Below are 25,058 nucleotides of genomic sequence, written 5' to 3' on the forward strand. Positions count from 1 at the left end.
ACTACAGTAAACCGAATCTTAGGATGCCCAGCAACCACTACGAGCATACACATTTCTTGAAACCAAGACAAGCAATAAGTTTCTGGGGCCTGTCAATATAACCATATTTCTAAAAATCTTCCTGAAAAGATAGGAAACGTGTGCGAAAACATTTCCTATGCCATGGGCAAAGTAGCAGCAACAAAAAGCGGTCATCGCTATGATAGCAGTAGGCAAGAACAGCAATCACTAACCTGCGCAATAAAGCACAAAGGATTCCGAAGCATTTTGCCTTTGGTGGGGTTGGAAACTCCCTATAGAGGAGGCGTAAACTCGCAAACAGTCATGTGAGGTGCCGCCTGGATCGAAAATGTTCAGGTTGCCTTAGAATAAAGAAAGTAAAATGAAGTGGGTTGTGGCAGTAAGAATAGCCACACTCAGCGGTGGCCTTTTGATGCCTAGCGTCGAAGCAAGAGTATGCAAAGACCATTTTGTCACAGCTGGGTGATGTTTTCGCCTGATCTCGCATGTATGATGTCTCGGACACACTCGGCATTTAGGTTCAGGCGCTCCCAAAAAAGATCCGCAGCGAATGACCACATGCCATCAATATATTGGCACGATGAGAGAGCAACTGAGTCGTCAAGATGGAAGCGTGAAAGATACTTATATGTGTAGTTCATCAGCACAATAGCCCCGCCGCGGTGGTGTAGTGGCTAAGGTACTCGGCTGCTGACCCGCAGGTCGCGGGCTTGATTCCCGGCTGCGGCGGCTGCATTTCCGATGGAGGCGGAAATGTTGTAGGCCCGTGTACTCAGATTTGGGTGCACGTTAAAGAACCCCAGGTGGTCAAAATTTCCGGAGCCCTCCACTACGGCGTCTCTCATAATCAAATGGTGGTTTTGGGACGTTAAACCCCACAAATCAATCAATCAATCATCAGCACAATAACAATCTCATCATCTACGCAGCTACGACAGGCATACGGATTTAACGCTAAAACGAGTGGCCACCGAGCAACGTGCAGTCAAGTCTGACCCTGATCCCGAGCAAAGCGTGACACAGCAGCCAACAGCCGCAGTACATCAGGTCAGCGGTGACGCCGCGGAATTCACAGACGCAGCACTTGTCAAAGGCATAAACTGCAGCAGCAATACACAAACAGCCCGTGGTTCTGAATGAGGACGTCACACCACTGGGAGAAAATGGCGCGCCAGTAACGCACTTCGACGAAGCGTCAGCTTCACGCACGAAAGAGGTTACCGCTTTTGGACGCTCAACTGGAACAGTCGTTTAAATGCGTGGGCGTGTAGAGTAGTTCCTTTTTTTCTTAAGAAACAGGACACGTGAAACCCAGAAAGAAAGCACAGAATGCCACTTCTCTGCAACCATGAAGACAAAAGTGCTGCTTCTGGAGGATGAGCTGCTGAAGCTCAAAAAGAATGGCCCTTATTCTGCAAAAGCAAAAAAAACACCAAGGAAAGAGTATGACATCTATGCGCGATGCCCAAGTGTTTTTACACAGGCATGTATTAATGGTTGTCTCGATAACCTTAAACAATGTGGGCTTTCTTAAAATAGCATTTTCTTGTTTTGCAGGATTGCCAAGGGCAGTTTCCCATGCTAGCCAGTATTATCCCTGTTCTTCCTTGGGCACAGATCAAGTTTTCTTTTGAGATGCTGCTGCTTTCCTTCATACTAGAACTTCGTCTGAACCTTGCATCTAAGGTCTTGGCTTAAATGCTTGACGTCACGGCAAAGACTGTCAGTCAGTTTCAGGCTTTTGTTGGTGCAAAAATTTATTAGTGCACCCAAGCCCTCAGATCTGCCACAGCTGGCTGACAGAAAAAGAACTCAAGAACTTCCTCGAGCTGCGTGCAATCATTGACTGCCCAGAAGTAGCCATTGCTAGGCAAGCTGCTTCATTTTTACCAATCGTATCTTAAGCCTACTTGAAGCAATTATCCTTTATAACTCGTTTGACTACAAATGTATTGACAAATGAGTTGTAGCCAATATAAGTTAGCTTGCAGATGATTCACTGCGTTGACCATTGCAGGCCTTGGAACTAGGACTGTCAACAAATTGTGTGGCGAAAATACAAACAAAATAGTACCGTGAAGTACCTTGTTGCAGTAAACCCTCACGGTGCAGTGATGTTTTTGTCGGATACGTATGGAGCAAGAATTTCTGATAAGTACCTAACATTATCATCTGGTGAGCTCTATACCCAATATTAGATTACAGCAATATATTCGGCTAATCAATGTTTGCCTCCTTTTGGCACAGCATTAATGAACCATCTACAAAGTGGTGACCAGGCTCTGGCTGATCGTGGTTTTCTCTTTTTTGAACAATTCTATGAAAGAACGCCCAGCTCAATACACCAAGTTTCATGAAGAGCAGGGTGTAGCTTCCACGACAAGTGGCCACAACCTCAAGGAGAATTTCTGCAACAACGTTGATTATCGACAGGACCAACTGCAGTGGCTGGACTTGTGAATCTTTGCTCGTCACTATCAAAAAAGGTGAGCAACACAGCTATACCAAATTCATAAGGCTTCTGAAAAAGTGTGTCATTGCCAAGCATTTCATCATTATATAAAGCTTTATTGCACTATAAAACATGGCAAGGTTTACTTGCTATGAAGCAATGGTTGCACGAGAACCTGTTTGGACCATGAACATTGCGCACATTATTGACTTTTACAAATCACTTTGTTTACAAACACAATAACCACACAAATAGATCTGGAGTCAATTTTCAGAGTTGGCCCATGGAATACCATGTGCATTAGGAAATGCTATATTGCTGACAAATTACAACGAAAGGCATACACTATGTTGAGTCTGAGAGTATAACAGTATAGCAGCAAGAGAACACTGATCATCCACCAAACTTAGCTATGAATACTGGATGACTGGTTGGGTAGATGAGTCGAGCATGTTAGATGTCCTCATGAGCGGCAGAAAGTTGGCCAGTTGAAGAATAAAAAAAAACAAGCCTTACTGAACATTTAAACTACGAGTTCACAGTGTGAGGTAGTGAATTCTTCCTACACATGCACATACAGCCATTACATTTACAAAACGCTCATGGTTATAAATGAGTGTCTTCAACTGAGCACCCCTGTGAGTGATACCACAATAAAAACACCCAATGGTTACTTAGTGGCTTTAGTGTGGCACTGGTTGCACAGGGTTTCAAGATGAAATTCGGGTGTCACCAGCCACATTTAATTTGGATCAAAATGCAAACGTTGCCCTGTACCGCGCACTGCATGCACAGTAAAAGGAGTAATGACACGATTTTGAGACGCCTCAAAGGCACACATTTCGTTTCCATGGCATGCACTATCAATGCTGTCTACACACTAGAGTCAGGCAAGACGTACAAAATGTTTCCCTTTCAAGCTTTTCTACACCTCCACGTGCAAGCCCACTCCACTGTCACGAACAGTCACGCAAGTCAACACAGTTCACTTGTTTCGCGAAATTTGTGTCTTGCACGCAGCCTGAATGACACAAATTGCTGTCAGAGTTCCTCGACGACAATTCACTTATCATTTTTTATGTGAATCACGTGCGACAGACATCAAACAGGAAGTTCTTTCTGGTATGCCACGAGTCGCAGTATTCCCGTGAAGTCGGGCCTCTCTTGAAACGTCAATGCGAAGCCATCTTTTCGATACGAAAACCGAAATTTTTGTTTCAAAGTAACGATATTCAAAATATATTGAATGCACTCCCAAGCATCACGATACTTTTTTAGGGTTTTCGACAATTGTGTTTTATTTATAGCAACCGCTCAAAAATATTTATAAAGCGTGTCAGCACTCTTTTACGGAACTCCAGGTGGTAAAGTTTGATTATGTAATAGTGGTTATGACATATACAAATCCTTAGACCAACTTCACAGGGTAAAAAAACTATAACTAGCACAGAATTTGGAATAAGGCACTGTTAGGCTCAGAAAGTAAATCTATTCACCAACATTGAAACATGCGTTCATGGGCACAATGAAACTCCCTTGAAGACAGGTGAGCAATGATTGTGAATAACCTCAATAAGCTCCCAAGAAAAAAAAGGCGTTTGACCTGAAGTTGTTAATTCTCGATAGTGTGCTGCATGCTTTGCAAAAAAGAGCGCCATTACTATGCTCCATATTACATCAGGTATTAAATCCCTTGTTATAAACACAACCTAGTGATCTCGCACTTGCCTAAAACATCAAAATATGAGTATGAATAATAATATGGTTGCTAAACATTCGAATATTATTTTCTGTCAATTTCAAAACTACAAACTTGAAGCAAGCGCATACACGTTTTATATTGTGTATGTCTCACTATGGCACCAAGTATCACAAAGTGCTGAAGGTTTCAGAAATTAATAGCTGACTAGCATTTGCATAAAATATGAAGCAGCAATTCTGGCAAAACTATCATACTTCGTGGACTTGTGCGCATTAGTAGTACAGTGATTACGCTGCTCGTATACTGATCACATTTTTACAATACAAGTTAGTCGAATTGCGTTTGTCTAAATTATCGCATACTATAATACAACAGCTAAAATTAAAAGTAGTGCTCGGGCACTTGCTAAACTTTAAGCACCGAGTATGCTCACGAACATGTTAAATTACGTAATATTGTAAATGACTCATGCCGAACTGATTCATAGCTGTTAAAGTTTTACGGAAGAATGGTTCACCAAGACTTGCATAAAATGTGGAGCAGTTTTCAAACTAGCGAAACGGCCCTGCCGTGGTGGTCTAGTGGATAAGGTACTCGGCTGCAGACCCGCAGGTCGCGGAAACGAATCCTGACTGCGGCGGCTGCATTTCGCATGCAGGTGGAAACGTTGTAGGCCTGTGTGCTTAGATTTTGGTGTACGTTAAAGAACTCCAGACTGTCGAAATTTCCGGAGCCCTCAACTACAGCGTCTCTCTCATTATCATATCGTGGTTTTGGGACGTGAAATCCCACAGCTCTCATCGAACAAGCAAAATTATCACATTTCGTGGACTCGTTCACCTCAGTCATAGAGATGTTACATTTGATGGCCCTCAGACACCATTCTAAAGAAATACTCAGCATAATATAATGTCCTACAGAAAAGCTTTCAAGCTGTTTTGGTGTGTTTCCATGAAACTTTCTTCTTTTTCCACTACTACCACGTGCCCGCCCCCGTCAACATGAACGTAAAGGTAGCATTTTTCATCTTGGTGAAATTAAGATGTAGCTGATCGAGCTTGCATCTCGTTGTAGTAGGCATGCCTTTCTTTCAGAGTTCTACAGGCTGCAAGGCAGAACCTCTTTCTTTTCTGGCCTTCAGCTACTAAATCCTCGGGGCCGCAGTCTGCTAAGCTAAAGAGACACTTTACTTCCAGTAGTGCAGTCATGGCAGCCGCATAGAAAAAATACCATCTGGACTGCAGCTTAGGAGAAGATAACTAAGGTTTATAATTAGGCCACATGCCCGAATGATTGCATTAGAATGCATTGTTCTCAAGTGTTTTAGCAGTCGCTCTTTCGCCACAGGCTCATTATTTACACCATACATAGCAGCTAGCACATTTATTGACAACATGCTGATTATTTTATTTGGAAGAGTGGTGCAGTGCACTCGTTTCGACCAACACGCGTCTTTGAAAAGTGATGCAGTTATGCGGCCTATCTGATATTGGTGCCACAGGCGATTATTTGCCTGGGTTTTCGTGTCAGACTCATTCTTCCTTGCTTCATCCTGTGTTATTGGAAACTTTTCTAGAACCTCAAATGTCATGGCACATACATTTTCATTTCTAAAACCTTTGGTGCTGAGAAGCTTCGAGCTGTATGCCCATAATGTTATTCCAAGTGTTATGTCCAAAGTTGCTACTGGAAAATTCCGAGAATCAGTGTCGTCTTGTGGCACTATTACAGCAGCACCACCTCTTGTCTGCTGCGTTAGCAGGGTAAATACTATATCCATAGAAGCAACCTGTGCAGGAACAGCGAGAATTGCGGACACTGAAATGCTATGCATTAGTTGCAGTCATGTCTCACCGCGGAACTCAAGAATACAATGTTTTGCCTCTTGAATCGCTACCTGCTACTCTAGAGACAACTATTTTAAAAGAAAACAATGCTAGTGTGTCCCATCGTCTACGGAAGAAAAATATGCGTAGAGCAAATACAGCTCTTCATTTTTTATTGGAGTGCATGCATCCACATCCACATTGGTTGATGTCATGTTGGCAGCATCTTGGCAGCGCAGCCACGGTGTGCCAGCATGACATGTCCACGCATTAATTCACAGACAAAAAAATCAAGAGGTCTTGGTAACTTTGGTTTCCGATAAAAAGAGATAATTAGCGGACTACCAACGTAATTATAGGCTAACTTATTACTTAGAAGTTATGCAACTGCTATTTGTGTTTGCTACTTCCTATTCATAAAGATTCATTCATTCACAAAACTTTATTTGTGCCCTGAAGCCTGGTCTTTTCAGACCGAGGCGGGCCGCGTCCACGTCGGTACCGTCAGGCCGAGCCTTGTGGCGTCATCGTGGACCTTCTGGACTGCCCCTAGTTGGTCTTGATAAGACGCGCCTCGCACCATCATCTGCCAGTAAAGCCATTGTTCTTCAGGATCCGCGAGAGTCGCGGGACCACCCGCCAGCATGTGTCTGATCCCAATGATGTCATCGCAAGCGTCACACTTGTCTTCAATTTCACTATCAGGAAGAATTTTATGTAGAAAATATGGAGTTGGGTAAGTTCCGATTTGCAGTTAACGTAGCGTGACTGCCTGAGCCCTGTTCAATTTTGCGTGTGGCAGTGAAAATTGCCTACACCCCAAGTAATAATATTTTGCGATATCGTTGTAAGAGATTAACTTATCTTTTAGCCCCCAGTATGGTACTGGGCGTCGGATCGAGTCTGACCGGCACGGCAAGCGAGTCGTCATGCCAGGTCATTCGTTACCTCATTGAGGTTGACCCGAGTTTGCCAACTTGTTCCATATGAGTAGAAAACCATCACACTTCAGTATCGATAGAATTGACTTTGTTCATAAGTTTAACCACAGTCCCCGCGACATAGCCCTTGTCGAAGCTCGTAACTGCTGCTTTAGAGTCGCTATAGACGTATGACCATTTTCTGTTCCTGATCGCTAAAGCAATCGCACCTTGTTCCGCAACCGTGGAATCATTAGTGAGTATAGTCAGGGCGTCCCGTACCTCTCCCTGGCTGTCTATCACTACAGCCATGTAGGCCTCTTGGCGTTTCACCCAGGCTGCGGCCACGACGGCCGCCTGTCGTCCTACCTGTTCGATTTATTTCAATAAAGCTTTCGCTCTCACTTCTCGCCTGCCGACATTGTGTTCCGGATGCATGTGTCCTGGCAGGAGAGTGGTTCTGATCACATCTCTAAGCTTCGCGTTCCGTTCGACCTCGACCTCTTTCGGGTTCTTCGATCTATTGGGGACTGACCCTATTGCCCTGAGTATCAGCCTACCCGCACGTGTCCTCGTTAGTCTTTCCTGCTGTGCCATCTGTTGCACTTCAGCCATTTCTCGCATAGTATTGTGCACCCCTAAGCTCATGAGTTTCTCGTTCGACGCACCGTTGGGCATACCTAGGGCAGCCTTGACTAACTTTCTGATATTGGGGTTGAGCTTGTTCAGCTTGGCCCGCGTCCATTGGAGGAGACCTGCCACGTAGGTAAAGTGACAGAGAGCGAAGGCGTGCAGTAGCCTTAGAGCGCTGTCCTCACCAAGGCCCCTGTGTCGGTTGGTGATTCTCTTTAGGAGCCTGAGCACTTGGTCAGTTTTTTTTAATATGCTGAATGGCAGTGAGGTTGCCACCTCCCGCTTCTATGTAGAAGCCTAGAACTTTAATTTACTGACCTGCTTGATCGCAGATCCGTCTTCACAACGCAAGATAATCTTGGGTTCCTCACCTGGGACATAGCCCTTGGGTCTTCGACCCCTACCTCGATTTTTTATAACCAAAAGTTCTGACTTCGCCGCTGAACAATTTAACCCCATTTCACCGATAGTGCTTTCCACGCTGTCTACACTCTCCTGAAGTCTAGTCTCCGTTTAGCCTATGTTTCCTTATGCGCTCCAGATTCTTATATTATCGGCATATTTTGTGAAGTGTATACCATCTATCCGCTCGTAATCCATCGCAACTCTGGCCATTGCTAAATTATATAACGTGGGTGAGAGCACAGCTTCTTGTGGGGTGCCTCAGTTGCCCATTGCCACCAACTTAGATTTTAGTTCTCCTTGTGGGAGGCTTGCTTGTCTACCACTAAGAAACGACTTGACTATGCGGAAAAGCCTCTCGCCAAGACCCAGCGTGGATAGGACCTCGAGGATGGCCTTATGCTCTATGCGGCCAAAAGCTTGTTCGACGTCGAGACCTAGGAGCGCTCTCGTATGCACTGGGCTAAGCTGTATGAACTGGTGCTTGATCAGGAGCATGGCGTTCTGAGTCGACAGCCCGGGACGGAAACCGATCATGTTCTATGAGAGTATGTCATGTTGTTCGACGTAGCGCGTGAGTCCACTGAGAATGACGTCTTCCATAGCTTTACCTAGGCATGACATAAGTGAGATCGGACGGAGGTTATCTAGGCTAAGTGGTTTACCTGGTTTGGGTATGAGAATAGTATTGGCTCTCTTCTATTCTTCCGGATATTCTCCTTTTTACCATAAATTGGTGAAGTGATCCGTCAAGAAAATGACAGAGTAATCGTTTATATTCATTTACAGTTTGTTAGTAATGCCGTCAGGTCCGGCCGCCAATCTGATAAAAAGACCATGGAGGGCAGCTCCCACTTCACCCTCAGTGAAATCTTGTTCCATTTCCTCGCACGGTGGTCTAGAGTACTCTATGTGTTCATCGCTTTCCCCCGGCTGTTTCAGCGGGAGATATTTTTCCGCAAGCTGCTGAATAATTACCTCTTGAGTCCTGGACTGGCTAGCCTGATGTACTAGTTTCGCAATAGCCGTTCACTTGTTAGACTTAGGTTCGTTCTCGTTCAATAGGTGTTTGAAGAGGTTCCAACTGCCCCCACGTTTGACTCTACCATCAGGCTGGTTGCAAGCTTCGTCCCACTGTTGTATTGTGAGGGTTTGTGAGTGCTCCTCTATCTGTCTACTCAGGAACGCTATCTTTTTCCTGAGCTTTCGGTTCAGTCTTTGTGTTTTCCATTTTCGCAGGATGGATTGCTTGGCCTCGATCAGATGTGCGAGCCTACTATCTGTGGTCTCTATGCTGTCTTCCGTCGTGATATTTCTAGTGGCCTCCTGCAGGTCGTCTGCGAGCTGGTTGATCCAGGTCTGGAAGGACCGTCTGTCAGTTTCGGTGAGTTCCAACTCTAGTCGTCTTGCTCTAGTTTTCCTAAAAAGTTCACAGTCGTGCACCGAAAGGTTCTAGTCTATTGTTTCGGCATTCCTATACCAATGTGTATGATATAGTGGTCGCTACCTGGATCTGTGCCTGAATTTTCCCAGCTATCTTCGTTTGAGTTCTTTGCAAAAGTGAGGTCTGGTGTAGAGTCTCTGCACGTGGACGTACTACAGCGGGTGGGAAAATCCAGATCGGTGATCAGGCTCAGTACGAGATCTGTGGTGAGGTCCCATAGGCCTACTTCTTTCTTTGTATTCCAAGTGTATCCCCACGCCTGGCAGGGGGCAATAAAGTCACCTCCTAATATAAGCAAGGAGCTCTTGGTGATGGCGAGTGCCTTGGTGAAAAGTGTCCTGAAGTTCTGTTTCTTGGCACTGGGGCTGTAGTAAATGTTTCAGCAGAAGGTGCTGCGCCCCTTGCCCCCTGCCTTTTAATTACGACTTCTACTAGGGTATACTCAATTTTACTCAATCCGAGCGGGATATCATGTTCAAAAAAAGGTAGCCTTTGTGAACGAGGGTTGCCCCTCCTCTCCCACATTGTTTTCCTCTACATACTGATTTTTATCTGGTTAGTTTGACCTTGTCCGATAAAGTTTCCTGCAGCATATTTGCTTTTCGTTTGTGCCCCATTGACCTAATTATTGGCGCAGTGATGCCTTTTTGTTGAGAAATCCGTGGAATTCCACTGACACACACGAAGACTGTGGGTGGTAGTCATTATTATTCGATGAGTTTAGCTTGCTGTTACCCGTCGTCGTTCTTTTTGGAGTACTCCCTGACGGTCCAGAGAGTGAATTTAGATTTTCAGAGTCTGACGGCAACAATTCGTGGTCGTCACTTTTAATTTCGAAATTCTTGAATCTCTCTTCTGCCGTCAACCTTCATTTCCATAGTTTGTCCGCTTTAAAGTTTGTCCTTTTCATCGTCTCTTTGATTTCGTTAATTACGTCTTTCAGTTCAGTAAGGTCTGAGAAATCTGCAGAAGTTTTGGGGCTAACTGCTCTCTTTTTAGGAGTGGGGCAGCAGTCCGCCTCACTTGATTCATTATTTTGACTTACTAGCCTGACTGGTACTACGCTCGCAGGCCATAGCTTCGCCTTCTTGTTGCGTTCGATTACCTGTTTGGCCAGTTCTTCGTTAGCTTTACACAAAGAGTTTACCTCCCTAATCAATTTATCTATTCTGGCACCATTGCTGTCAGTCCCTGCTGGCGCAGCAGTGCTACCAGCGACTCTCATGGTACTTTTTACTTTATCGGCCCAAGTTGTCCCAGCCGCCGGCGTGGCACCAGGCACTCCGAATTCTGAGCTCTCCGGCACTCCTCTCGACTTGGAGTGGCTGTTCTTCCTGGGTAGCGAGTGGCGTCTGGATCGGGAGCAACTTCGAAAGCGTGAGCAGTTTTTGGGGCTCTTTTGTAGGCTTGACGTCTCCATGGGCGCCTTCGTGGCTGATTGCGACCGGTCGCGTTCCCATCGGCGGGCCCGTACCAAATAGGGTACTTGCAACCACTTCCTCCACGTTTTGTCTCCGGTGGGGTGGCCTCCTCCACGGAACTTGCACGTGGCTGTGCAGATGTGGTTCTCTGGCGGGTTCAGGGCTCGACACCCTCGACACTGAACAGAGTCCGGTGTTGGGCCCACATCTGAGTGGTGTCCTACTCTACCATAGGTGAAACCCACGTCAAATTGTTGCCTGTAGAGGTAGCATCTTACCAAAGTTGGTCCGTAACGCACAAACGTTGGCACACGCAGTCCGTCGAAAAGGATGATGACTGAGCCTGAAGTCTATACGCTTTGTAGCCAAAGCGAGCGGATTGCACTCGTGCAGGATATTTGTTGTTATAGTGGACTGGGAGTCCCTGATGTCTACTCGTCTAATCACACCTTTGCAAGTGGCGTGTGGGGCGTTTCGTACGCATTCACTTATTATTCCGCATCCACGATCTCGAAGGACATGATTCTGACATACCTTGCCGCGTTATCTGGTTCAGGCATGCTAACCACGACAATATTTTGCGTGAAGCTGGGGCACACCAGGTCTTAATTTGCTTGCTCTGCCGTCAGGCCGGAAGCCTCGATCACTGCAGTTCCAATCGCCATGGTACTCACTTTGCTCAAATTCAGTCCTCCCCATGGTCGGATTATAATCTTGTGATGCTCCTCGGGCAGCTGGGGCATCCTCGAGGCTTTGACAACACGATTCTTGAGCGCGCCGGTGGCGTTCGCGGCTCTCCTGCCACCGCCAATCACGACGTCTCCGCTGGATGCTTGTGAGTTGCATGGCAGCGCGTTGGCCGCTGCACTGCTCTTCTTCTCAGCACGGGATCGGCGGCCGGCAGCAATTTGCCAGCCGAAATCCTCCTTGTTGTTCTCGGATACGTCGAGGCCTCATCGTCCATACGGCAGTCCGTCATGTCCTAGGGGAACGTAGGCCGGCTAGGCCTAACGGGCCCTACTGCTTGGTATGGATTGCTCCGCACGTAGTGAGGTGAACAAGAAAGGTCCGGTAATATTGTAAAAAACGTTGCCCACCTTTACACTTATTACCAGTCAATTTCGGCAACTTCACGAATTGGATGGTGTGCTGGAAATAGTAGTATGAAATGGTAGGAAATGGTACTATGAGAAAGTGGCCAGCGGAACAACAAAAAAGACGAAGCCGATGTGAGATGCGTCTGCTCCCATTGGCGACCGCAGCGCCTCCCCGAAAGATAATGTATTATTATTATGTTAACATGCACTTAGGAGCACCCCACTGCATGCTAAGTCAATTACGGCGTAAATGTAGTGCAAAGGAAGACAAGAAAGTCAACAAGGCTAACACAATTTTTTTTCATATAATAGGTAGAAAAAAAAGGAACTGACAGGTAGTGCTGAAAAAGCCTTGGCAGTTCAATTGTGCTGTCATACGTTTCACCTGCAGCAGACTTTTGAAGAAGCATTTTACGTCTGGTACTGCTTTAGGCTTCACTGGTCTGCGTTCTTTCGGCAGCCCCGCCGCGGTAGTTTAGTGGCTGAGGTACTCGGCTGCTGACCCGCAGGTCGCGGGATTGAATCCCGGCTGCGGGGCTGCATTTCTGATGGAGGCGGAAGTGTAGGCACGTGTGCTCAGATTTGGGTGCACGTTAAAGAACCTCAGGTGGTCAAAATTTTCGGAGACCTCCACTATGGCGTCTCTCATAATTATATGGTGGTTTTGGGACGTTAAGCCTCACATATAAATCAATCAATCAATCAATCAATCTTTCGATACTGTTTGCGGCGGCCTATATTGGTGCCGTTGGTATGAATTCATTTTGGGAGGCCTGGATGGGACCTACTGACGAAATTAGCACGCATGAAAATAAACTAACTAGAGTACTTGTTGAGATGGTTATGTTATTATTGAGCATATCATCCTTCAATGTGCAGCATATTTTAGGTTGCTCTATTTCAAAGTAGAGCCAGAAAGCTAAAACTTATGTAGTGTTCTTTTACCATTACCTTCTTCAGGCGTGGCTGCACCCACTGGCACCGCCAATCGGTTGGAGCTGGAGGTCAAGTGTTGACTTGCGTCCAAACGACAACAGCAAAACAAACGGCAGCGCTGTGACTGCAGACCTGCCCCAAACTGGAAAAAATGCAGAAAAAAATTTTTTTCATGGCATGGCCGCTAAATATTTCACAACTTTGTTCGACTTGCTTAAATAGAGGCACATACTGGATTAACAATATTGCTGAAGAAAAATATTGCAAATTCACTAGCCCTGCTGTCCATGACGAAAAGTGAGAAAACTCCGTACCTACTACCGGCGTGAGGAATCCAGAAAAGGTAACTGGTGCATAACCAGGAAAGCTTTCGCCTTCAACCTTAGCAGTGGCAAACAGGGCTTGCATTAGTAAGAAAGAAGCAGCAGTTGCTTCATATTTGTCTAACCTTCTCTACCGGACAATAATGCCTGTAGGAGCCTTATCTTGCGTGGTGGCGGCAGCTCCACAGGCGTATCACCGTAGAAATGAACCACAAATGCAAACTTTCTTCAGACTATAAAATTACTCCTTGTTTGTGCGTATTGGCGCAGTTGCTGATGTTGGAAGAGATGGCAATGCAACAGTAATATAATACATAGATCGACTGATGTCTGTTTGGTTTATGAAGGTGCCTTGAAATTTGTGTTTACTGTCTTCTTGTAACGTCCTTAAGTTATGTATGTGCTCGGTTCGCCATAATCCCTTCCCTGTTCTTGTCCTTTTTTACATGCATTATGAATTGTGAGAAAATATTTGATGAGCCAGGGATGATTTCACTACTTTTTGAGCCATGTGAAGTGAAACTTCGGAAAGTTAGATATTTCTGCAAAAAAGACAGCACTTCCAAAGTACACATTAACGAGTGCACTTGAACTAGAAAAAATGCATTGCTAGAGAAGAGAGTACAGTGAAAACTTTGCCAAGGGGATGGCTGCGGAAGTCTAGACTGATGTAACGTAGGGAATTCATACGTTCGAGCCCATGCAATGTTGACACTGGGAGTGTGGCAGTTTGAGCTAGTTGGTATGACATGACGATAGTTAGAGCGCAAGAACCAAATGACGACAAAAAGACAAGATTTAATAGCGCTCGTGTCCTTCTTGTCTCTTTGCCATCGTCCTGTTTTCGCCCGATAACTGTCATCATGAGACTGGGAAGCACTTTACATTTTGTGTTGGCTATTACTTTGACAGATGGATAGGCATATGTCACATGATATTGGAGCAACTCTTGCACTAATATGAAAACATTCTAATCGAGTCCCTTAAACAAAATTCCAGTCATTAACACTACAGTGCTCCAACCTCTAGCAAACTCATCTCGTATATGCTCATAATGGTCGACATGGCCACAAGATTTTCAGATGCCACCCTTCTAAGGACTATTCATACAGTAGAGCTGATGCAGATATTGAGATAGTCCCAACAATTGGTCAAGGACTGATGAGATATAATGACCGAAGTGGATTGGACTTAAATTCATTTTAAAGTTGTTAAGTAGAAAAATATTGTGCCACAGTTAAAGTGTTGGTCGATGTGCAGTGGCCTATGAAAAGGCTATATATACGAAGAAGGTGTTAAAAAAACAAGGCAATTGATAGTGATTATATTATATGTACATAATTTTAGTCATCTCTCGATATGTAACCAGTTTTTAACTTATATTAGCGTTTGGTCTGTCATTATCTATGTCTTTGTCTCTATTTGCAAGAGCATTGACATCGGTGCGAAAATAAATAATACACATTACATTTTTGTCTACTTTTTTCTTACCCCCCTTGCATGAACACCTGGAATCTTCGATTTCACCCTCCTCCATCACAAATATTCAGCATTCATACAGATGCCCGGACCTCTGCGATAAACTCACATATCTATTTAAAACGCACAGTCCTGGTTGTGGGACTGCCGTTTTATTATCATGGACTTTACCTGAAAAGGCACATTTTAGAAGCAAGATGATCTATAAAGTGTTACCACCTTGAATATAAACTACGTGAAGTGATGAATTCAACAAATTTTCTTGCATTATAACGCACAAATCACAGTCAGTCTATTGTTTCACTTCAATGCAACTATTAGGTAGGCTATAGAAACAGCTTGCTACATACCATATTTAACACACTGGTAGGCGTCGAGCGCATGGAATGCTTTGGCAGCAGCCCCATCATGGCTAGTCTTTTGCACGAAATATGCGCATATGGCTGCGTAGTTCACTGATGGCCACAAGTTTTCACCTTGTTCATAGTCAAGGTTTCTCCCAGTGTCCAGGTTGAAGTTTCTTGCAAAAAATGTAATTGATAAAATTAGTTTTGATGTACCCTAGATGCAAAGGGATAGAACTATAACATTCGGCGTACAACCAATAATTTTTTAATAGGCAGAAGTGGATAACGAGAAAATTTTTAATAAAACCCGAAAATTGAATTCCTGAGTTGTGAAAGGCAACTACGGTTGATCGGACATGATCCCCAGTTCCTTGGCGGCTGCCTCTGTCTGCTCTGTGACAGAGACCTTCTTCCTGAGGGGTATTCACATGGCGGAAAAATTCTCGAGAAAGAAGCATGGACTTCGAATCACGTAATTCTAATGCCATAAATTAGCGAGTGGGTGCGACCTCCCTCCTCGAAGTAGACTGGGAGCTTTCCACAAGAGAAAGAATCCCCTGCTATGAGGAGAGAAAACTGCTTTTTTAGAACGTGTTTGGCTCGTGAAGAAAGACACATTTGTTCAATTAAGGCTTGGAACAACAAAAGCACGTGAAATAATGCTGACGACCTTGAAAGCTTCGCAGCATCGATGTTTCTTTTACGTGCATTTGGTGAAAGTCAGCGACTCCTGTCTTAATAGCCTTATACAAGACACCACAGTAGCCTGATCTTCCCCTTTCTTCCCCCGTCTGAGGGGGGAACTTTAGAGTGGAATTATTTTCACCAGCTGATGTTCCTAAGCACTGCCTCTATCCCCTGCAGATTTGTCCTCCATGTGAATAGCCGCTTAGCATCGTAGTTGAGCATTGTGGCCACCCATTGCTGCGCCGTGGTAATTTGCAAGCCCTGCAGGCCCAGATGCACGTATATAATTAGACAGCCTCAAATGTTGTCGGCTTTAGGGACTCTGCACAGACACGCTAAGGTGTAAATGTAAGGAGAGTGCGGAGTCAGAAGGAGGCTATTTGGACTTCTTTCCATGTGAAATCCTGCCGTTTAAATGGAGATTCGTGCCCAGGGTGATGGTGAAGTTTTACCAATCTCTAATGTTGCGTTATTTTAAGATGCATCACCTTGCAGTCACATGTCAATTGCTTATTTTCCTCTTGACTCATTTCCTGTTAGATCTGCCAGAGAAGTCCTTTTCATTTTTTCTAGTACTGTTTCTATCCCGACCATTGAACAACACAATAAGCAACAAAAATAATGATTAGCAAACGCTGAGAAAAGCACATTGCTTTAGTTGATTCTGTGCTGGCATGTGTTATATGTTGACATTTTATTTTTTATTCATATCTATAACAAGTTGCTGGGTGAATACTTAGTACGTGATGCTTTTGAGTATAGCTGCAGATTTATCTCCCACCCTAAACTTGTGTCACCGTTCGTTTGTGCTAGATAGGGATGCTCTGCCTGTAGAGTGCTTCCATGGCTCACAGGTAGAGAGATCCTGAAAGGAAAGCCTATGAGCCACTGGTCGGTGCAAGTACAACACAGAAAGAATAATAGTGCGTTTTGTAACAGTGATTAATACGATGGGTTTAATGTCCCAAACACCACCGTGTGATTATGTGATACGCCGTAGTGGAGGGCTCCAGAAATGTCGACCAACTGGGGTTCTTTAACGGGCACCCATATCTGAGCACACGGGCCTACTACATTTCTGCCTCTATCGGAAATGCAGCCGCCGCAGCCAGTTGTATCAGTGAACGAGACTGCTGAATGTAAACATAAGATGTGTATGGGTGTGTTTGCTTGACTCTAATCTCGATCTGTTGATTCAATGTCACTTAATGCGATGCGAAAAAAAAACAGTTGCCTAGATTGTTCACTCACAACTGCATGTAACTTCGTTTCTTCAATCATTCCTTTCATAATAGTCTATTTACTCATACTTGATCTGGTGCACATGAAAACAGATCAGGCAGCTGCGCATAACACGGCGCGTGACGGTTATGTGAGCGCCGTCTCGAGCAGCCTGCTCACGAACACAATGCAATACCTAAGCTCTAAACAAGGTCGACTACCACAGCCAGTACTGCATTCTAATCAAGGCCATGCTATAACTGCATTTGTGGATAGATTATTGAACTTTTTTCCGGGCCGTCGACGCCGAACGCGTAGTTTAAGTAGCCTAGGATACCCTTGCACCGGTAGAAGTTGATATGAGCTACTACACCCAACAGTATGAGGCGGGGACTGATGGTGCAAGTACGAGTGCAAAAATAGCTGAGTGCACCGACAGCAGGCAACCCGCAAAAATAAACACTTTAGGGCGTGACCTGCGTGATTATGTTAGTGACGAAAAGTCAACAGGGTTACAATAACTGTTAAAATCAGTTGAGAGGCTTAACCACGAAGGCCATGCCACTTATTCCAAGGAAACACGAAATTGTGGCGTCGTTCACCACTTCAAATAAAAAGTTTGTTAGGCAAAGACATCATATGCTAACCTTTCGTGTTCAGTCGTAAATGCAACAATGGTAGTGTGCACTAGGAATTTGTCGCAATAACAATGTGTTGCGAAGAAGTAAGCGCACGTAAACCTTGCATGAGCGACACGGATACCATGTAGATACCCAACAACGATGCAGCAGCCGGAGGGACGATGGAAGCGTTAAATCGGAAGCGAAAGCAGACTACGTGCATCCCATGAGCCTCTACGAGTTAATTCCTCACCTATTGGGCGCGAGGACATAATGTGCTACCACCACGCAGAGGCATCCCTGTGACGTTCATGGTTAGATTTTGCTCCTCCGTTCTCTGGCGTACAGCCCGCCGCCGCTTTCATGTTTTCTTTTTTTAATATTGTTATCCTTGTACTTCCCTGAATGAAATCAATAAAATACTGGGGCAGCTTCTGTCATGACTGTACGAAGTGCTTAATAACTACCCCGGAAAAGTGTTACGCTCCTGGCAATGCCCAACAGCCCACGTCGTCTGCAATGAAACAACAATGGTGGCCGAGCGCACCACCTATGTAAAAGATGACGACTCATTTCGTGTTGAATTGAAGAAACAAATGGGTATTACCGGTAAAAAACTTATCTTTGGTGCAAGAATTGTGCGCAATCATGCTACTTAATTCACGGTAGGTTTGCATCTAAAGACGGGTAGTGGTGGACCTAAAAATCATGCGCAAATCGCATTTATGTTTAGCGCGCATAACCCCAATAGACACAGTTCAAGCGGATTTCCCGCTTTGTGATTGATTGATTTGTGGGGTTGAACGTCCCAAAACCACCATATGATTATGAGAGACGCCGTAGTGGAGGGCTCAGAAAATTTTGACCAGCTGGGGTTCTTTAACGTGCACCCAAATCTGAGTACACGGGCCTACAACATTTCCGCCTCCATCGGAAATGCCGCTGCCACAGCCGGGATTGGATCCCGCGACCTGCGGGTCAGCAGCCGAGTACCTTAGCCACTAGACCACCGTGGCGGGGCACCCCGCTTTGTGGGAACTACCACAATATTCTTACAGCTACATGCAGCTTCAATCTTTCTGTTTGATTTCGGGCAAACGTAAGAATCACGCACGCGCATGCCTCATTCAGAGATGATACTTTTCTGTGTGGCATGCTCCAATTAATTATTGCGTAAAATTTCAACGGTGGTTACACCTGGAACATTCGATGACCATCTAGCCACACATGGTTGAAAATTATAAATGATTGGTTCAGTTCCAGAGCTTGTACAAAGGGGTAAATCGTGATTTAAAAATGCAATTGGCCAGCCCTACCATTTAACGCCCTTGAGTAGGCTTCGAGGTATTGCGCATCGTGACCTAAACGGCAATATCGCGTTTCAGTAAAATTGCATGTGTCCGCGTTCTTTTCTTTTCTGTCTCATTTATAAGCTCTGTGATATTTCACGGCCGCTCTTCGAAGAACCAGTATTTCAAGCTGACCATTTTTTCACCTGTAGATTAAAGAACAATAAAAGGAAGTATCAGTAGCTACGGGCCCATTCTACAGACGTAATCTGAGCAAGCAACTCTGTGAGCTGAAGTAGCGGATGGCAGGTGCGTTGGCATAAATTTTTTTCGGAGGGGGCACACTTTTGATTAGAACTTGAGACCGGGCAGGCGGGTGTGGGCAACCAATCGACGTGCCTAATTAGCCACTTCATAGCTACGCCAATGGCTGATCGAAACCCGCGTGGTCGGGTACATACACCCGACCACGCGGGAGGGACACCCGGGGAGGAAAATAGTGGTGGCGCAGACCGCAGACCGCAGACCATGGCGAGAGAAGTCAGCTTTGCATAGACTACACATGTAAATCTAAGAGAGAAGGTTTCGTTGAACGAGTTGGCTGAACACGCAGAAGCAATTGGCCACGGAATAGACCAGAATAGGGTAAAAACAACAAAAACAGAAAAAGGAACTGGACTTCCAGGCTATATTTTTACTCGCTGACAATTCAGAGTACCATTTTGAAATATACATTATTGAACTGTTTGCACAATCATGTTTCATTGTGAACGAGGTTCCCGTGTGGAAACTGAAACGTTCAGGCTTTACGTGAACATTTGTGGTCAGTGCTCATTTAACCCCATGGGCTCGAAATAACAACCACAACAACAAAGAAAGACAGAGGTAACAGTAGCACTGCCAGTGACCGCCACATGGCATCGCGTACATATACCGCGCTGTGGCACACCGACAGTAAAATTTACTGAAACTTTCCTTATTGTGTCATTTGCAGAAGTTTCCACACTGAAGTCAGAGCAATAACGCTGTTCAAAAATTAAAACACCGCGAAGTCACCGTTAAAAACAACGCATCCAACCACCAGCTTTCCTTCGCCAGAGCGAGGTGAAATCACGCGATCCAACCCTGCACGTCACAGTGATTGCAGTGCTCGCGTCTCCAGTAGTGGGCCTTGCGCCCAATACCTCCCATGCATGGCCTCCGAGATTGCGGGCGCATAGCGGGTTTCTCTTCACCCGCCCAAGCAGGTTATACCGTCTCAATTGCATGGAGAGACCATGCTTGCAGAGGTGGGCATGGCTCGTTCTTTTCTCCGCACCGCGGCACTCCTTCTTTCGGCTGAAATGGCTGCCGCGCTGTTGTTGTAGCTTCTATGTAGCGAGAAAAAAATGATTTAACGCTTTTATAAAACTTGGTGTTCATTTGAAAATGTTGGGTCAAGGAGTGCAAGGGGTGAAATCGATTCTGGGGCGTTTTATTTTCAAATGGGGTTTTTATTTGGCTGTAGATTGGCGCCCCCCTTATTAGAGCACCTATAGTTACGATGCCTCTGCAAAATATGCGCATGTGCTCTAAACTATACCTGATAGTTCGCGGGCTGTATAGTATAGGGAGGGGCACCGACGAAAAAGAAATAAAAATGACAGCCCGATCCGCAAGCGAGGCCAGAATCATGTCGTGTTCTACGTCTATGGATTACTTGTTACATCCGATTGAATGGATTACTGTTGCTCTCATTGAACTAGAACTGCTTTTCATTGTAATGCTGTTTCGAGAATTTTTTCAGACGCCCTATAGCGTAGAGTTTCATACAGTAATACCTAGAGAGGAATCTGGCACTGCGATCGTGTACCGCATAGGAATAATGGGAAGTACAGGGTCAGATTTGATAGGATTAGCTAGTGAACTGTCCAAGACCCATTTGCTAGAGTTTCAGTTTCATTCTTTGCGGAGCGTGGGTAGTGCGGTGCGGTAAAACAGGCTGAAGCAGTGCCTTTGTTGCTCAAAGAGGTTGACGACCACTATATCTCCTGATTGTCTGCGACGTTGAAGCTTTGCGAGTCGTATTTTACAGTTTAAATGAAGCGTTGTTCACTCACCGCTGCGCCTAGATGTAGCGTTTCATGCCAGTTTAGGTTATTGCCTCGCGTTCAAGTTTTTTTACCGGCGCGTTTAGTCTAAACTCATTTTAAATTGAGTGCAAAGCGATGACGAAGCTAAGTAGACGCGCCATCACGCTCCGCTGACTCGACTTCAAAAGAAAGCCATAAGTGCGTTGGGGGCAGACCACTGGGGCAGACGCACCTGGCGTCGCCGAAGACGAAACGATAAGTGTTTCTCACCTAATACTGTGCTGTTATTTGCATATAGAAATAATGCGTACTTTTAAGCGAAAAGCAAGCACGTTTCTTTCCAAGTGTAAAAAATTATTCATTAAGTCTTGATGCCAAATCTTGAACGTTATTGCAGAACGATGCATACTCTGATGATTAAATTTGTTCATGTTTCACTTCTGCGCCATGGTCACAAAACTTTTTGCAATAAGGTTATCGTACAAATGAACGAAGCAAGTTTCAATTTAATATAACTTTATATCCATTTGTTTTACACTCGGCAAAGAAGCGTCGCGAATCTCAAGAACGTGATCCATCCGAAGCCTGCACTTCCCATCATTCCCATGCGGGTACAGGCGCCGCTGAAGCAGCCCGCGTAGACACTAGCGCCAGATTCCTCTCTAGGTATTATTGTATTAAACTATATGCCCTAATGTAATCACAGCTGTGGCGCGAAGTGGTTTTATGGCTTCTTGATTAGAAGCGTTCTTCCCTTCTTAAGCTGACACACCTGCCGTCCAGCCGTGCTTGCCACTACTGGTCTCCCCTGTAGATGAGGCACGTTCAGTGAAATTTCTCAACGACAAGCAAAACGCTGTTCAACACGCGAGGGATAAATAAACAAAACCACAGCATATGCACGGAGTGAATGATTATAGGGGCGAAGCGTCTATCCATCCGTCCGCGCATTCGTTCGTTCATTCGTGCGTAGGCTCCTACCGCACTATACAGCACGCATCGGACGGACGAATGCTTCGACCCACTCATCATAATATCATTCACTCCATGGATATCCCAGCTATGCCGGATAGAAGGACGGCCGATGCAGCTTCGTCCCTAAAAGCTCTAAAACAACGTCGCACTACGCTTCGCAGCTGTTGTTACGTCAGTGCGCCTGTAATCATTCTCTAAATAGCCAAATAGCGTTACGATGTAAATCTGGGGTAGTTCGGCAATATGAACAATAAAGTGACTAACTTATTTGCGTGCAACCCGTGAGCGCAGAATGCTGCAATCTGATTTCGTTTGTGGATTGGGCTGGCAGTTTTCATTAAATGTGGAGGAATTTATAATTGCGCCTACTCGCTAATCCGGCATCAGCGGTGCCATTTTCGCCACCACTTCGCATGCAGGTGCCTTGTGCCTAAGTTTTTTTTTCCTATCTGGCGTGCAGAAGGACCCGCAGCAATATAACATATTTCTGAAAAGAAATGGTAGAAACAAGACCTGACGTCACTTTCTCCAACACGAAAAAACTACATTATTGACATAGAATCAGTTGTATAAATCGTAACTAGTCGGCAACATAATTAACATATTGCCACTATTGAATCAAAGATTCATTTTGACTATCACTCCAAAATTTTTACTCCTCTATGCAAAATGCCAGCGTCGCATGCACGCAAGGTGAACACATTAACGCCGCAGCATGAGAGGATTACAAAGAAATAACTCCCGTTGGAAAGAAATGGTCGCAGAGCCGACTGAATTCGGCGCTCAGAATCAGCGACTGTCTTGCTCTTTCCTCGAAATGTGCCGACGCCATCAAGTATGGCGCGAAAGCCATGCTCTCAAAGCGTAGCTTTTATTGCAATAGCAATTATATGGACACTTTCAGCTGGATTGTGCCACTGGCATCGATTTTGTGCATCGTATATGTATACGTACCTATATATATGAAAACGCAGGAAAGAAAAAATCTAGAAAAAATAGCACTCCAGCGCGCGGAATCGAACGTGGGACCTCTGCGTCAAAAACAAGGCGTTAACCACTGAGCCGCACCTGAGCACTTCATCTACCGTTCTAACGGCAAGCTACTTATATCTACCACTTACCGCTGCTCATGACTATCTCGGAGGGAATTGTGTTTTCAGCATTACCAGCAAGATGGCGCAAAGAGCGCACGTCGCCACATCGCGTGGTGGCGCCCGCTCTGATCTCCTACGCGTATTTCGCCCGCCGAGATAAGGGCACGTGAGGGAGCGTCGCTCCCTCACGCGCCCTTATCTCGCTGCGGTGAAGCGGGGCAGGTCATACGCTTCGGCTGGCCTCGGGCTTTACCTGGACGATCCTGCTGTAGTTACCTGGTGCACAAAGGTCACTGCAACCATTGCAGTCTCCGTTTGCGAAAAGCGCACGCTTTTCAGACACACCAAAGTAACAAATGAGACGCTTATTCGCGTGCACCCGTACCTGTGAGAACGTTTTGTGCGTGAAGAACGCGGGGCATGTTTCGATCTGCTTTCAAGTCTGCGCATGACTTTTCAATTTGTTACTATCACGTTCACTGCTTCGCCTTTCCGGCAAAGCTGTGACGTTTTTCAGATTTTCTTACGAGCTACCTACCGTCGTGCGGCAGCAGCAGGAGACAGGGGGGAGGTATAGACTACGTCTAGACTGAACGTCGCCAGCTCTGCGACGACCACGGGCAGGTTACAGGTGCAATTTGGTTACTTATTGTCGCCCATTCGCACTGCAAGTTCTACGGTGTACAGTATATATATGTTAGGGAACGCAAGAACGAGCATTGCGATCTTTGGCTTGCTGAAGAAGAACGCCACACGCATTCATAGTTTTGTGTATGTGGTATAACAACTCTACACGTTACATAGCAGTGTCCATTCACACTTTTTATTCTTCAGAAGTGTACCTCGACAAATGCTTGGTTTTCTGAAAGACGCATTTCGGCCGCATGTGCGACCCTTTTATTTGGATGCAGTCGAGATTGCTGTAAATAAACACGATAATGATATTTCTTTGGTGCCATAACAAAACTTATTCAAAATACAGATGACAAAAAAAGAATCGATGATTACTCAAGCCCTTTCTCTGTGAAGGACGTGGGGAGTAAATGTAGAACGGCTAATGCAGCCTTTCACAATATTCCGACAAAATTATTGATCACACAAATAAGTGCCACGATCAGGGCACTTATATCTAGAGCGTAGGTGGAACTTGGTTGGGCAACTGCAGAAATTTCGGTACGTGATAAATAGTACAACGACCTCTAACAACAGGAGGGCAGTGTGAATGTACGGCGATTATTAGCCGAATTTTCACCCACATACGCGTCTTCAGAAAGGGGGAATTCCAGAATGAATTTATTAGAGACGAAATAATACCTCCTTGCAATGATCTTTAAAGAAAAAATTCAGCAGTTTCCATGCTTTTATTCACCAAATGGACCAAAATAAACACAGTAACAGGAAAGATGCTTGCTTTCAGTGCAGCCAGAAGAATTGTCGTTAATGTTTGCTTGCACGCGAAAAAAAAAAAAAAACATGCACACGCTGAAATCTTGCGCGCTCTGCTTTCTGCCGTGGTTTCGCCGCTTGAGGAACACACATTAAACGCATCCTCTTGTTGTACTCGGGTGCGTGGGGCGATACTCGCTAGTTTTGCAGGGGAGCATGGCGATTGGGACGGCCAGAGAGAACCACACCACGCGCCCGCGATCTCAGACGCCATGTCCCTTGTATTCGCTCTCGAAAAAAAACAGCGCCCCGATTTCACCACTGGCGGTTGCCGGGCATCCTAGAAATAAATCACGAACAGAATATTTCTTTCAGGACTTCATCGGCAACGTCCCAAAATAGAGGGAAAGGACAAAAAAATTGAGATGAGGTGGGTTGGCGCGGAAGCCCTCCTTTCTCACTTTGTATGCAAGCGCAATGCGCTCGTGCCTTCTTTCAGGTTCGCTGGCCGCTTGAGCGATGCAGAAATTCGTAACATTTTGTTAATCTTTTTTTAATTTTGTTTATTTTCTGAAGAGGTGAAATTTAAGCTGACTGTTTTCTCCCTGAGGCCAAACTCGATCAGAACAAACAAAACTAAACTTTTCATTGCACATTTTGTATAAAAATACAGATATGAACGAAGAGTGAAAGTGTCAATAGATAAATCAG

Source organism: Rhipicephalus microplus, chromosome X (genome assembly GCF_043290135.1).
Source record: "Rhipicephalus microplus isolate Deutch F79 chromosome X, USDA_Rmic, whole genome shotgun sequence".
NCBI lineage: Eukaryota > Metazoa > Arthropoda > Arachnida > Ixodida > Ixodidae > Rhipicephalus > Rhipicephalus microplus.